The 12,498-nt window shown below is 40.7% G+C and overlaps 1 long non-coding RNA gene across 1 annotated transcript in view; it reads right to left on the bottom strand.

Moving 5' to 3' along the window:
• Positions 1-7,746: 7,746 nt before the first annotated feature.
• Positions 7,747-12,498, bottom strand: part of LOC309519392 — a 167,978-nt gene continuing 163,226 nt past the window's right edge. The window contains exon 2 of the long non-coding RNA XR_014213832.1: positions 7,747-7,878. This is a non-coding gene — a long non-coding RNA (uncharacterized lncRNA). The remainder of the gene's footprint in view (positions 7,879-12,498) is intronic.

Raw genomic sequence — 12,498 nt, 5'->3', positions numbered from 1 at the left:
TATTGAAGGCGCACATTTTCAAAACATTTAATATGCCTTGTGTAATGTCTGAACCTTTGAGGACATTGATAGCCATTAGCATATATATATATTTATATGATAGACATACACATAGAAATAGTTAAGCTAAAGTACCTATCTTAACTTCTGTATCATGTAAGTAGTAAACAGTAAAGGTAGGTAGGTAAAGGACCCCTGGATAGTTAAGTCCCGTCAAAGGCAACTATGGGGTTGTGGCGCTCATCTTACTTTTCAGGCTGAGGGGGCTGGTGTTTATCCACAGACAGCTTTCTGGGTTATGTGTCCAGCACGACTAAACCGCTTCTGGTGCAACGGGACACTGTGACGGAAGCCAGAGCGTATGGAAATGCTATTTACCTTCCCGCTGCAGCGGTACCTATTTATCTACTTGCACTGGTGTGCTTTCGAACGGCTGGATTGGCAGGAGCTGGGACAGAGCAACGGGAGCTCACTCGATAATAAACATTTTTTTTTTAAAAAAAACAAACCTCTTTCCTATACAGGATTGCCTTCAGATGGCTCAGGGATCAAATAACTCCATATCTTCCAACATTTCTCCAATGAAAATAGGGACATCCTAAGGAAAAGTATATGATTGGCCTGTATAGCATGTTTATTTTAAATTTACAGCTGAAGCTGTAGCAGAGGAGAGAAGAGAAGAGAAGGGATGCAGCCATCACACCCTTGGTGCAGTTTGGGAGACCTGCAACTTTTGATTTTAACCATTTCCACCCCAGCTGGCTATTAGAAGAACTTGTAGGTAGGAGCTGGTACCTGACTGTAAGCCTGAAGACAATGACAGTCTTGTTTTTACTGAACTATAATCTGCTCTGGGAGCCTTTTTTGGCTGAAGTGGAAGGAGAAAACATGCACACATTTTTAAACAAACAAAAAACAATATGTACTTTAAGTGCACTGTGTCCCTTGTCCTCCATTCAAAATTCTTGAACTTCTATCATGCCCTCCTGAATTTATCAAAGAGCTATCACTGCATTCAGAGTAATGCACAACTTCTCCCCTGAAGATTAATGGTGTGGGGGGCAAAATCCTTTGCTGAGGATAAGGCTGAAACCAAGGTAATTTTAAAAAAGAAAAAGCAGAGAGCTGTTCCTTATTAACAGGTCCGTATAAATGTAAATCTCATTTAAGATTTATTTTCCCATTCTTTGATGGAAAGTTACTTTACTGACATATTAATGACCTAATTGTGAATAAAATATCCCATTTTCCTTGAAGGATAGTCCCCTTGATCCATTAAATAAATACTACACGTAGAAAAAAATGGAGGTAGATTGATATGCAAGAACTGCCATCATCAAGTGTAGATTTATAGTTGAAGGGAGTAAAAGGCAGTCATATGACTGTGCAAAGATAAATGAAGCCCTGCTTACGCACACTAAATCATGCCGAATTGAATAACGCTGGCTATTTGTGTTTTAGATCACACCATGTTTAGCACAAATAGGCTGTTGTCATTACATTTTGGATGTCGATCTTCAAATTTGCTATTACTGCTAAGTTTCTGTGTCAAGAAAAGAAGAAGTAAACCACTTAGAACCGAAAGTGAAATGTACTCTTGCATGTTTTCACCGGCTTTTGGTAAGTTAAAGCAGTCCTGGTGGGATTTCTCCGAGATTCACTGGGCCACTCTTGTTAAGTCACGTCGACGTAGTAATTCTTGCTAAATGGATAGCGTGCCAATGAATCGAAGAATGAAACCTCCCTGAACTTTGAGGAACTTGTCCCCTGTCAGAGTTTGAAGTGAATCTTTGGTGAGCAGCTCGACACAGTCCTAATTTAAAAGACTCTGGGGCTTATGTGCTGATGGTTTGTGCTAGTAAAGTGTTATAATTGGATTATTGAAGTATTAGGTAAATTCAGTCGGATTTACTGTTTGAAGTGGAAATACAAAAAATGCTAGTATGGTACTGGTGCTTTGTCATACCTATTAGGGGAATATTTCTGCACCGAGGCAACTACTGATCACTGTGCCGAAATATACAGGCTTTCCCACTCATAACCGTCCCAGTCTCTGATAATGTGATGCAGTAGAAGTTGATTCTTCTCTTCCCACTTGATTGCCATTCTGCCTGTCTTTGTCAAAGTGATCATGCCAGTAATTGCACAAAACTATGCTGTGGTCTAAACCACAGAGCCTAGGGCTTGCCGATCAGAAGGTCGGCGGTTCAAATCCCCACGACGGGTGAGCTCTCGTTGCTCGGTCCCAGATCCTGCCAACTTAGCAGTTCGAAAGCACGTCAAAGTGCAAGTAGATCAATAGGTACCGCTCCGACGAGAAGGTAAATGGCGTTTCCGTGCGCTGCTCTGGTTTCACCAGAAGCAGCTTAGTCATGTTGGCCACATGATCCAGAAAAAACTGTCTGTGGACAAACGTCGGCTCCCTTCGCCAGTAAAGCAAGATGAGCGCCGTAACCCCAGAGTCGTTCATGACTGGACTTAACTGTCAGGGATCCTTTACCTTTACCTTTTTATGCAATGTGAAATGCTTATTCACATACAATGTGGCTACCTTGGAGACATTGTGCTGTGATGTTCTTGAATGAGTACGGATCACATTTCAGCAACTCAAAGGGAACAGATAGATCAAACGTTCCATCACAACTTTATTTATTTAGGGCGGCATCTTAAAGTGTGTGAGCAAACTTCCACTCATGCACCAGGACTTTTGCTTCTTCTCCTCCTCCCACTGCAGCCCCATACCACCCAAAGAAAATGTTCTGGAGGATCCCCTAAAGAAGATTTAGGGTGGCAGTGGGAGAAGGAGCCTGTTCCACCAATGGTGTCTATTCTGCTTGTGGATGGAGATCCCTGGATTTCATGCTTACTTATTCAATATCCCATCTTTCCATTGGTTACTGTGCAAAGTTGCTTGTGCAAAATTCATCACCCTATACAAAAACTCGGGGAGGGAGTACTTTAAAAATTAAATGTTTCTGGCTATATCAGTTTATGTTGTTCATGATTGCCACCACTGTCTTAATACTGGATGAAACAGAATAAAGAAACTCGCTTTGAGTTGTTAAAAAGCTGCATAACATAGGCATGTTTCAGATATTCAGAAGTTCATGTGTGCATACTCTTTGCAGCTCCTCAAGTGGAAAGAATTCGATGTAATCTCTTGTAGCTATTCCAGCTTGTTAGAGAAATACATGTGAGATCCTAGAATTTTAATAATAATAATAATAATTAATGGAAAGAGAACAACTGGAAACAGACCTCAGAAGTAATAAAACATGTGACTTTAAGCTGTTGTGGCATTTTTGCTCACTCCACTAATTACAGAGTATTGTTGTCACTATTATAGCTAATTTTATTAGCTACTGTTCAGCTTTAATAGTCATTACTGAGTTTCTAAACACATTAAAAATTTGTTTGATTAAATATACCACAATATTGAATACTTGCTATAGCTTGCTATAACAGAATAGTAACAAGCATGTGATTTCATTAACTTGTTTGCATATGACAGTCTCCAGAAAGTTACTGGATGTACCCCATAATTATAATTAGGTAAAGGTAAAGGGACCCCTGACCATTATGTCCAATCACAGACGACTGGGGTTGCGGCACTCATCTCACTTTATTGGCCGAGGGAGCCAGCGTACAGCTTCCAAGTCATGTGGCCAGCATGACTAAGCCACTTCTGGCGAACCAGTGCAGCGCACGGAAACACCGTTTACCTTTCCGCCGGAGCAGTACCTATTTAAAACTATCTGCGTTCCCTTCTTTGCTTGGAAATACTTGGGCAATGAAATGCAGAAAAGTGAGTGAATGGCTTTATTATTATGCAAAAATGGAATAGGCTCCAAATTAATTCAATTCCAGAACATGGAGCAGCATATCTTGATGTTTTTCTAATAATGATCTGTCATTATCACGAAATAAAAAGCAGATTGTAGATATAAAGGGGAAAATATCAGAGAAGTAGAGTGGAATTAGAAAACGTGTGTGGACCTTATTTGTTACTTGAATACAACTATTGTCTGTTGTACAGATATGAAAACAAAGAAATGTGACATTTAAAACTGGCTATTTTAAACACATTAGAGTTTCAAAATTGACTGGACAGTAGGGTGTATATCTGAGAAAATAAAATAAGAAGACACATCAGAGAATCTTTATTAGAAATTTTAGATACTTGAGGGCTAATATAATTTTCAAATAGTCTGAAGTCACCGGTGGGAGTTATAGAATTGATTTGGGCAGTGCTCTGTGAAGAATGTTTGAGATGACAAAGCAAGGAAACATTGAAAGAAACCATTAAAAGTAAGATGATTAGGAGCTACAAATCTAATATGTTGGGCTTAGAAGTGTATTTAAGGTCTCTTGCACCCTTGACAAGCAGTTGTTTTTGTGGCCTCCCCCCAAAAAAATATGAGAAGCAAATAAGGTTGCTTGGACAGTATACAGAGTCACAAGAAACATGCCCTTGTTTTATATCTTGAATTCAGAAGTGTGCATTGTGAACCTCCCAGGCTGCCCTCACACCCAATAGGATGTTAACAATAACTCTTTAATGTTTTGCCCATTCTCTTAACTCCTTGTTTTGAAATGGAAGTATGAGAGTCTTTAGAAATGTTCTCATGTTGACTGGAAGATGAATTCAAAGTTGCTGACATCAGACTACGCATATAGTCCCCCAAGTGTTTTTCCTGGACAATCCTTGATCAAGCTGGTCCCAGGAATTCTGCCTAGAAAAAAAATTAAAAAAAAATTTGTAAAACCAATAATTTTTTTTTTTAAAAAAAGGAATTCTGCCTAGAAACAAATTAGACAGGAAGCAGAACTTTCCCCCCAGACAAAAAAAGTTCACCTTAAAATAACATCTTAAAAAATTAATGAGGAAGCAGGATGGATGGGACTAATGGCTGAACATATTCAAAAGTGACACAGATCAGAAAAAGTCTGGTTCATACATCCCTAGTTGAGTGTAACATTATGCTTGGCCTCAATTGGTAGCCAGTACAGTTCCTTTCAGTTATGGGTCAAATCCTAGAGCCTCTTTCCAACAAATGATATTCTGATACAGCTTGTACTTCCTGGAGTTCCTGAGTACTTTTCAAGAACAGCTCTATGTAAAATGCTGTACAGTGACCAAATTGGACAGTTAGAAAGGCATCAAATCTTTGCCAGTGTAAAATCCCTAATCTTTAGAAAGGTTCACAGACTCCTATGTATGACTGATGGTGTTTTAGTTATTGATGCTATATGTCAATCAAAGTTTACACACACACACACACACACACACACACACACACACACACACAGTCTGCTAATGGATGGTTGTTGTTGTTGTTGTTTAGTCGTTCAGTAGTGTCTGACTCTTCGTGATCCCATGGACCAGAGCATGCCAGGCACTCCTGTCTTCCACTGCCTCCTGCAGCTTGGTCAAATTCATGTTGGTAGCTTCGAGAACACTGTCCAACCATCTCATCCTCTGTCATCCCCTTCTCCTTGTGCCCTCAGTCTTTCCCAGCATCAGCGTCTTTTCCAGGGAGTATTCTCTTCTCATGAAGTGGCCAAAGTATTGGAGCCTCAGCTTCAGGATCTGTCTTTCCAGTGAGCACTCAGGGCTGATTTCCTTCAGAATGGATAGGTTTGATCTTGCAGTCCATGGGACTCTGAAGAGTCTCCTCCAGCACCATAATTCAAAAGCATAAATTCTTCAGTGGTCAGCCTTCTTTATGGTCCAGCTCTCACTTCCATACATCACTACTGGGAAAACCATAGCTTTAACTATACGGACCTTTGTCGGCAAGGTGATGGTCTCAGCTTTTTAAGATGCTATCTAGATTTGTCATCACTTTTCTCCCAAGAAGCAGGCATCCTTTAATTTCGTGGCTGCTGTCACCATCTGCAGTGATCATGGAGCCCAAGAAAGTAAAACCTCTCACTGCCTCCATTTCTTCCCCTTCTATGCACCAGGAGGTGATGGGACCAGTGGCCATCATTTATACCCATTGAACCAGTATTTCCTATGGGCACAATATCAATAAGTATTTCAGTCTGAGCCAGCAAAAGGTTCATAAATCCTGCCCATATGCTGGTTAGCTGGGGATGCAGCATGTCAATACATACTCATATTCCAGAGTGCAACTCATCATTCAAGGCTAGCTGTAACTCTACTCCTTTCTTTTCATGTACTTCAGAGCTTGAGAAGAAGATGTGGGCATCTGGGCCTATGTAAATCGATCCATTAAGAGGAGTGTTGATAAAGCATGGAAATGGCTTATTGGAGCTTTTCTTTAAAAAAAAAGTGTTTTTTTTAGTTTCTTTTTTTCTAAATGGGATGAGGTTGCCAAACGTTCTTCCAAGGAGATCATGAAAGCTTATTCCTGGAACCAATTGTTTCAACAAATTGTGATCCCCTTGATAAATATGAATAAACAAACCCACATTAACATCACATGAAGTATAACTTACTGAAAATAGTTTGTCAGAATGCCAGCTAGCATTCAGTAGTGGCAAGGAACCAAAACGAAGGCAACCGACAAATAAACTGGATGCTGTTAGGAGTAATTTTTCAACTCATGAGTTAGAAGCAACTGATTCTGTTGAAAAACAGTGAGTGAGCAAAAAGGTTTTGCAAATTCATCAGTCTTCCAAGAAATGTTTGAGCCTGTGTGTTACTCAGTAAGCACATTACTCTGCGGTTGTAGATTACTACCCAAAATTTCAATAGTGGATTCACACAGTCTACTAGTAGAATAATGCCTGGCCCTCCATCACTGACAATGATCCGTGATTATTCTAATAACAACTGGCCACTTTCTAAGTGGACCAGTTTTTAATTATATAATGGAAAAGAAAAACAGCTCTGTAATGTTGATTTTTCCAAACAAGCATTCCTCCCCCCAAAAATTGTTCCTATGTAATCCTGAACATTTCAAATTTCTCAGTGATGTTCATTCTTCCATTTATTTTGTATTCAATGCACATCATTGCCTCACAGTACTTAAACCATAAATAAAATGGGCATAATCAAAACCTAGTGAAAGCAGTGGGATATCTACTATTTGTAGTTGCCTGAAACAATTGCAGAATTTTTTGTTTATTAGTTTTTTAAAAACTCCTATCCCCCCCCCTTTCACCACACCAGAGTCTCAAAACAGTCAAGCTTTTTCAGTTGGGGTAAAATAATACATTTTTCAGAGGTAAAATAATGGACCCCTCTGTCATAAATGCTTGTTTGCTTTCAAACCAAGTTTTTATTATTGTTATTTTACATTATTTTAAAACCTATCTTTAGTTCTTTCTATTGTATGATTTTAAATTGCCTTGCAAAAGAGATCAATAAATTAATCAAATGATAATAAGGTTGAATATGTACAACCCTCTTTTAAAGCCATACAAACTGGTGGAAGTTATTCTCTTTTGGGGTAACCAATTCCATAATTCTATGTATGTGTTCTGTGAAGTGCTTCCCTTTGACTGTCCAGAATATACTAACTTCACTGGAGAGTCCTGGATACTAGTATTAATAAGAAACGGAGATTTTTTTAGCCACTTTCTTGTCTTATTAATAGCAAAAGTTTTGAGTTCTTGAAGAATCTACAGTGGTGCCTTGCAAGACGAAATTAATTCGTTCTGCGAGTTTTTTCGTCTTGTGAATTTTTCGTCTTGCGAAGCACGGTTTCCCATAGGAATGCATTGAAAATCAATTAATGCATTCCTATGGTCAAAAAAAGTCCAAACAAAGCCAAATTTGGTACAAAAAGAGTTTATTAAGTGCTCTTTAAAGTCACACATACTGTAAAGAGCATTTCAAAAATTGAAGGAACAATAATTTAAGTTTCTAAACATGACAGAAAAGCATTTAAAAATCACCAAAGTGTACTGTGCATACATTTTCTAAGACTCTGGGGGACAACTCGAAGAAGGTTCCTCTTCCACTCTTTGCTTCTTGCTGAAGAACCTCTCCATGGTCTGCTGCTTCATCCGCCTTTTCAGCACCTCCCTGAAAGATGACATGACCCTCAAGTGTTCGCAAGGTCATGTGTCAGGTCCTTGTCAGGGTGGTGCCGCTGTGCAAAAGCCTGCACATCTTCCACTTCTGGCAAATATCCCTCAGTTCTTTGGAGGACAGCCGTTCCTCAGTTGCTTCCTCCTCTTCCAGCGAGGCCTGCTCCTGCGCAGCCTCTGCCTGCAGTTCGACCAGCTCCTGGGTGGTCAGCTCGTGGTCGTGCTCCTCCACCAGCTCACTGACAACTTCTGGCTTGCCTGAGGTTCCTGGCTGTTGCCGGATGGGTTCTGCGTGCAAGGCCTTGGCCTTCTCACAAATGACGGCCTCAGTCACTGTGTCCCCTGCACGCTGCTTCTCTTCTAACCAGATGAGCAGCAACTTCTCCACCTCCTCCAGAACACCTGGGTGGTTCTTCATGATTCTGCTGACTCCCTTGGCTACATCAGTCGCAAGGATCTTCTCCCTCATCTTCAGGATGGTCCCGATGGTCGATGGATTCCTCCCGTACTCCCTGGCGAGGTCTGTCACACCCATTCCACCGTCGTGCTTCCAGATGATCTCCTTCTTCATTTCCAGCGTAACCTTCTCCTTCTTCCTCTCGCCGGCCTCTGCAGCAGCAGTCTTCTTGGGCCCCATGGCAGCACAGCTCCTACCTTCGCAAAATAATAATAATAATAATCAGTGCTTCACATCCAAAAAATTCAAAAGCACCAAACCTCCCAGAAAACACACAAGCTTCCAGATTCTTGCAAACCCCTTCTCAACAATTCCCTGACCCCCCCCCCAGCCACCCACCACACAGAAATCCCAACCCAGAAATCTTTTATTTTTAACAACAGCAGAGTGTCCCAATGGTCACAAAAAATCATAAAAATGCAGAAGAAAACACACAAGCTTCCAGATTCTTGCAAACCCCTCCCCAACACCAAGTACTTGAATTCCAAACACCCCAACCCAAAATCCAGAAACCCCCCAAAAAGTTTTAAAAGTTTAACTTACCAAATGGCTGCAAAAGAAGTTTTGGAAAAGCTTCAAAAATCACCAAAGTCTTCAAAAACCTCAAAAAAGGCTACCACACCGCGTGCTATGAGTTGCTCCTCGAAGTCAAGTCGCAACTGCACCTCTTCAAGCAATGCACCCTGGGTATTAACGGTTTTAAGAAAAAGGAAACAAACTTGCAAGACGTTTTCGTCTTGCGAAGCAAGCCCATAGGGAAATTCGTCTTGCGAAGCAACTCAAAAAACGAAAAACTCTTTCGTCTTCCGAGTTTTTCGTCTTGCGAGGCATTCGTCTTGTGAGGTACCACTGTACTTCCCTAAATCCCACCCCCACTAGTTTTGATACAAATACAAAACTTCCTGTGAAATGGTAGGCACAAATTAGAGCCACTTCATGGCAGATTGCAATAATTGTGTGCCCATGTTACTTTAAAATCTACTCTTCTTTTTTTAAAAAATAATAATTATATTTATTACTTTTCGAACAGTTTCAACACAACACTACAAACAAAAAAAGGAAAAAAAGAACAATACAAATACAATACAAAAACACTACATACAAAACAAAACAAAAACAAACAAAAACAATTTAAAAACACCTCAAACATTTTCAATATCTTATCTTTCATTCGCTTATTTCCATCAACCTCCTCACACCTCCCTTTTTGTATTCCACTTCTATTAATTGTTTCAGCAATTCCTTTCCATCTTCCTCTATTTTCTATCCTATAATTATCTTAACACATTCTTGCCTTATTTTTTCCTTTAATTTTCTATTAATCTATTTATACTTAATTCCTTATAACATTTCTACTAAAGCCATATAACTTCATTCCAACATTCTTCTAACATTCATTAATTTTACAATATTTCTATAAATAGTCTTTAAACTTTTTCCAGTCTTCTTCCCCCGACTCTTCTCCCTGGTCTCGTATCTTGCCAGTCATTTCCGCCAATTCCATATAGTCCATCAACTTCACCTGCCATTATCCAACACTTCAGTGCTTTCAAGAAGCAGCCATTCTCTCAGCCAGCAAAAAGCAGATGGTTCACAACAAAGTTTAGGGGTCTGGCAGGGCAAGTCCACCTCCTTCTTTGGCATCCGTCAATATCTTAAATTTTACTCGAGGCTTCCTGCCCTGCCAAACAATTCTAGAGACGTCCCTCTGCCACCTCCTGAAACAATCCATCCCATCCAAAGCTTGCAATGTTTGAAACAAAAGCAACATCCCCGACAACACAGCAACCCTCATCCCCACCACAGCAACTCGGCCCAACAATAACAACTTCAGATTTGTCCATATTTCCAAATCCCCCTTCTCTTCAATCCAACGTCCTTCACAGTTATCCTTGAATAAATTCACATTTCTGGCGGTCATACTAACCCCCAAATACCTCTCTTTCTCAACCGATGTTAGTCCTGTCTCCTCCTGAAACTCTGTCAAGCTTTCCTTTTCCTCAGGTAGGGCTCTGATCCTCAAATTCATCTGTTTCTCTTTAAGTTCACTCATAACAAATGTCAGCTTATGTTCATCAAGTTGTCCTTGTATGGATGGGACTCTCTCTCTCTCCAGTTGTATTGCTTTACATTCAGCAGCAGCAAGGGTTTTCTCCTTGACTTCATTCACAGTTTGCCGTGTCAGAGTAGATTCCTGTATCAATTTCTGGATGGTTTCTGTATTGGTATTCACCTTTTGTCCCAGATTATTTAAACTTTCTGCAATTAAGTCTATTTTAATATTTGCAGCATCCACTTTCACATTTATCACATCTGTTTTCTTGTGAAGCTGTTCCAGCGAATCGTTTATTTTCACTAATATGACCACTAAAGCCTCTTCTGTCGACATTCCGTCTGTTTTTTCCTTTCTATTTGCCATAACACTTAAGAGATTCAAGGTCAATCCCAGAGTCTCACAATTTTTTATCTTGCAGCTGGAAATTCCCCTAGCCCAGCTCCTGTAGAGCAACCAATTTCAAAAGCTTCCACTAGGGGAAAACAGTTTCTATTTGTATTAGTCAGTACTGTCCTCTTTTAAACAATGTTCCAATAATCCACAGTTAGTTTCAGTTTTCAGTTACTTTTACTCCTTTTTTAAAAAAAAAAAACACAGCCAGAGACAGTAGAAACAATGTATTCTCTTGTTTAGCTACCTGTCAATGAACGTTCTAAACACTGTCAATGAACATTCCAAAAGACATCGATCCTGCTAGCAGCCCGTTTCCAGGGTCTGAGCAGCGGTATTTTAACTCTCTTGACTCTCTCCTACAGGCATATTCAGTCCACCACTTCCCCCCTCTTCTCCTGTCTCCAAAGGGGGGGGGGTTAGTTCTTTGCCGATGGAGATTTAGTCTTTTTACAAAAGGCTTTCCAAGACTTCAGCTTGCAGGCTCATTGCTTTAGTTTATTTACAAAAGGGGAGGCGGACTTCCTGTATTGAACCTCCCCGCTTCGATGCCAAATTAAACGTTTAAAAATCCAATTCTCCCACTTCAGCTCTACTCACGGGTAATTGCTTTGGAGTCAAATTGTCCACAGGAAAAAGTCAGTGCTCTCCGGCAACAGCTATGCGGCTTTGCTCCGTGGAAGAAGCAGACGATTCGAAGCACCGCGCCGCTCACCCCACGTCGCTCCGGATCCCTGAAACCGGGTTTCCCCGCGAGTAGGGGAGGCGCAAAAGGTGCCTGCCGAATCCCACGCTCACAGGCTTCTCTCGCCTGTGATTTTTACAGGTCTCCGCCTTCGCCGTGGCGGTACAGACCCAAATTCCCACGGGGCAAATTCCTCCCGATCAGAGGAATTCCACCATTGCCGGAGGCACCAACCCGGAAGTCCCCAAAATCTACTCTTCCTCCAGTCCCAAAGTGTCATCTGCTTTCCAGTTTTCCACAAGATGCTTTTAATATTTCGAGATTGATATCGAACCACGGGGGTCTAAGAGGGTTTTTAAAAAACAAAAACAAAAACCTCTTACATATGCATTTCATACAATCAATTAGATTAATAAAGAGTTTTAATTTAAATATATGGCCTCCTGTGAGATATGGATTGCAGAGAGCACACAGGTTAAAAAACAGAAGTGGACTCTGATGAAAGCAGTATTAAAAAGAGCCAGCTAAAAGAAACACAGCCAACAGAACACAGATTTGGCCCTTGGACAAGTGCATAAGCAAGACAGTCATGTTCTCACTAAAAGCATGTCCAGTGTAATCATAAAACTACTGAAATCAGTTTATCATGTTTCTAAATGGTTCTTTATACTGATTTGTTGTTGTTTAGTCATTTAGTATTGTCCGACTCTTTGTGACCCCATGGACCAGAGCACACCAGGCACTCCTGTCTTCCACTGCCTCCCGCAGTTTGGTCAAACTCATACTGGTAGCTTCGAGAACACTATCCAACCATCTCATCCTCTGCCGTCCCATTCTCCTTGTGCCCTCCATCTTTCCCAACATCAGGGTCTTTTCCAGGGAGTCTTCTCTTCTCATGAGGTGGCC

This window comes from Podarcis vaucheri, assembly GCF_965113315.1.
Source record: "Podarcis vaucheri genome assembly, chromosome: 1".
Lineage (NCBI taxonomy): Eukaryota > Metazoa > Chordata > Lepidosauria > Squamata > Lacertidae > Podarcis > Podarcis vaucheri.
The sequence above is the reverse complement of the archived record's forward strand: the minus strand, read 5'-3'. Positions and strand labels throughout refer to the sequence as shown.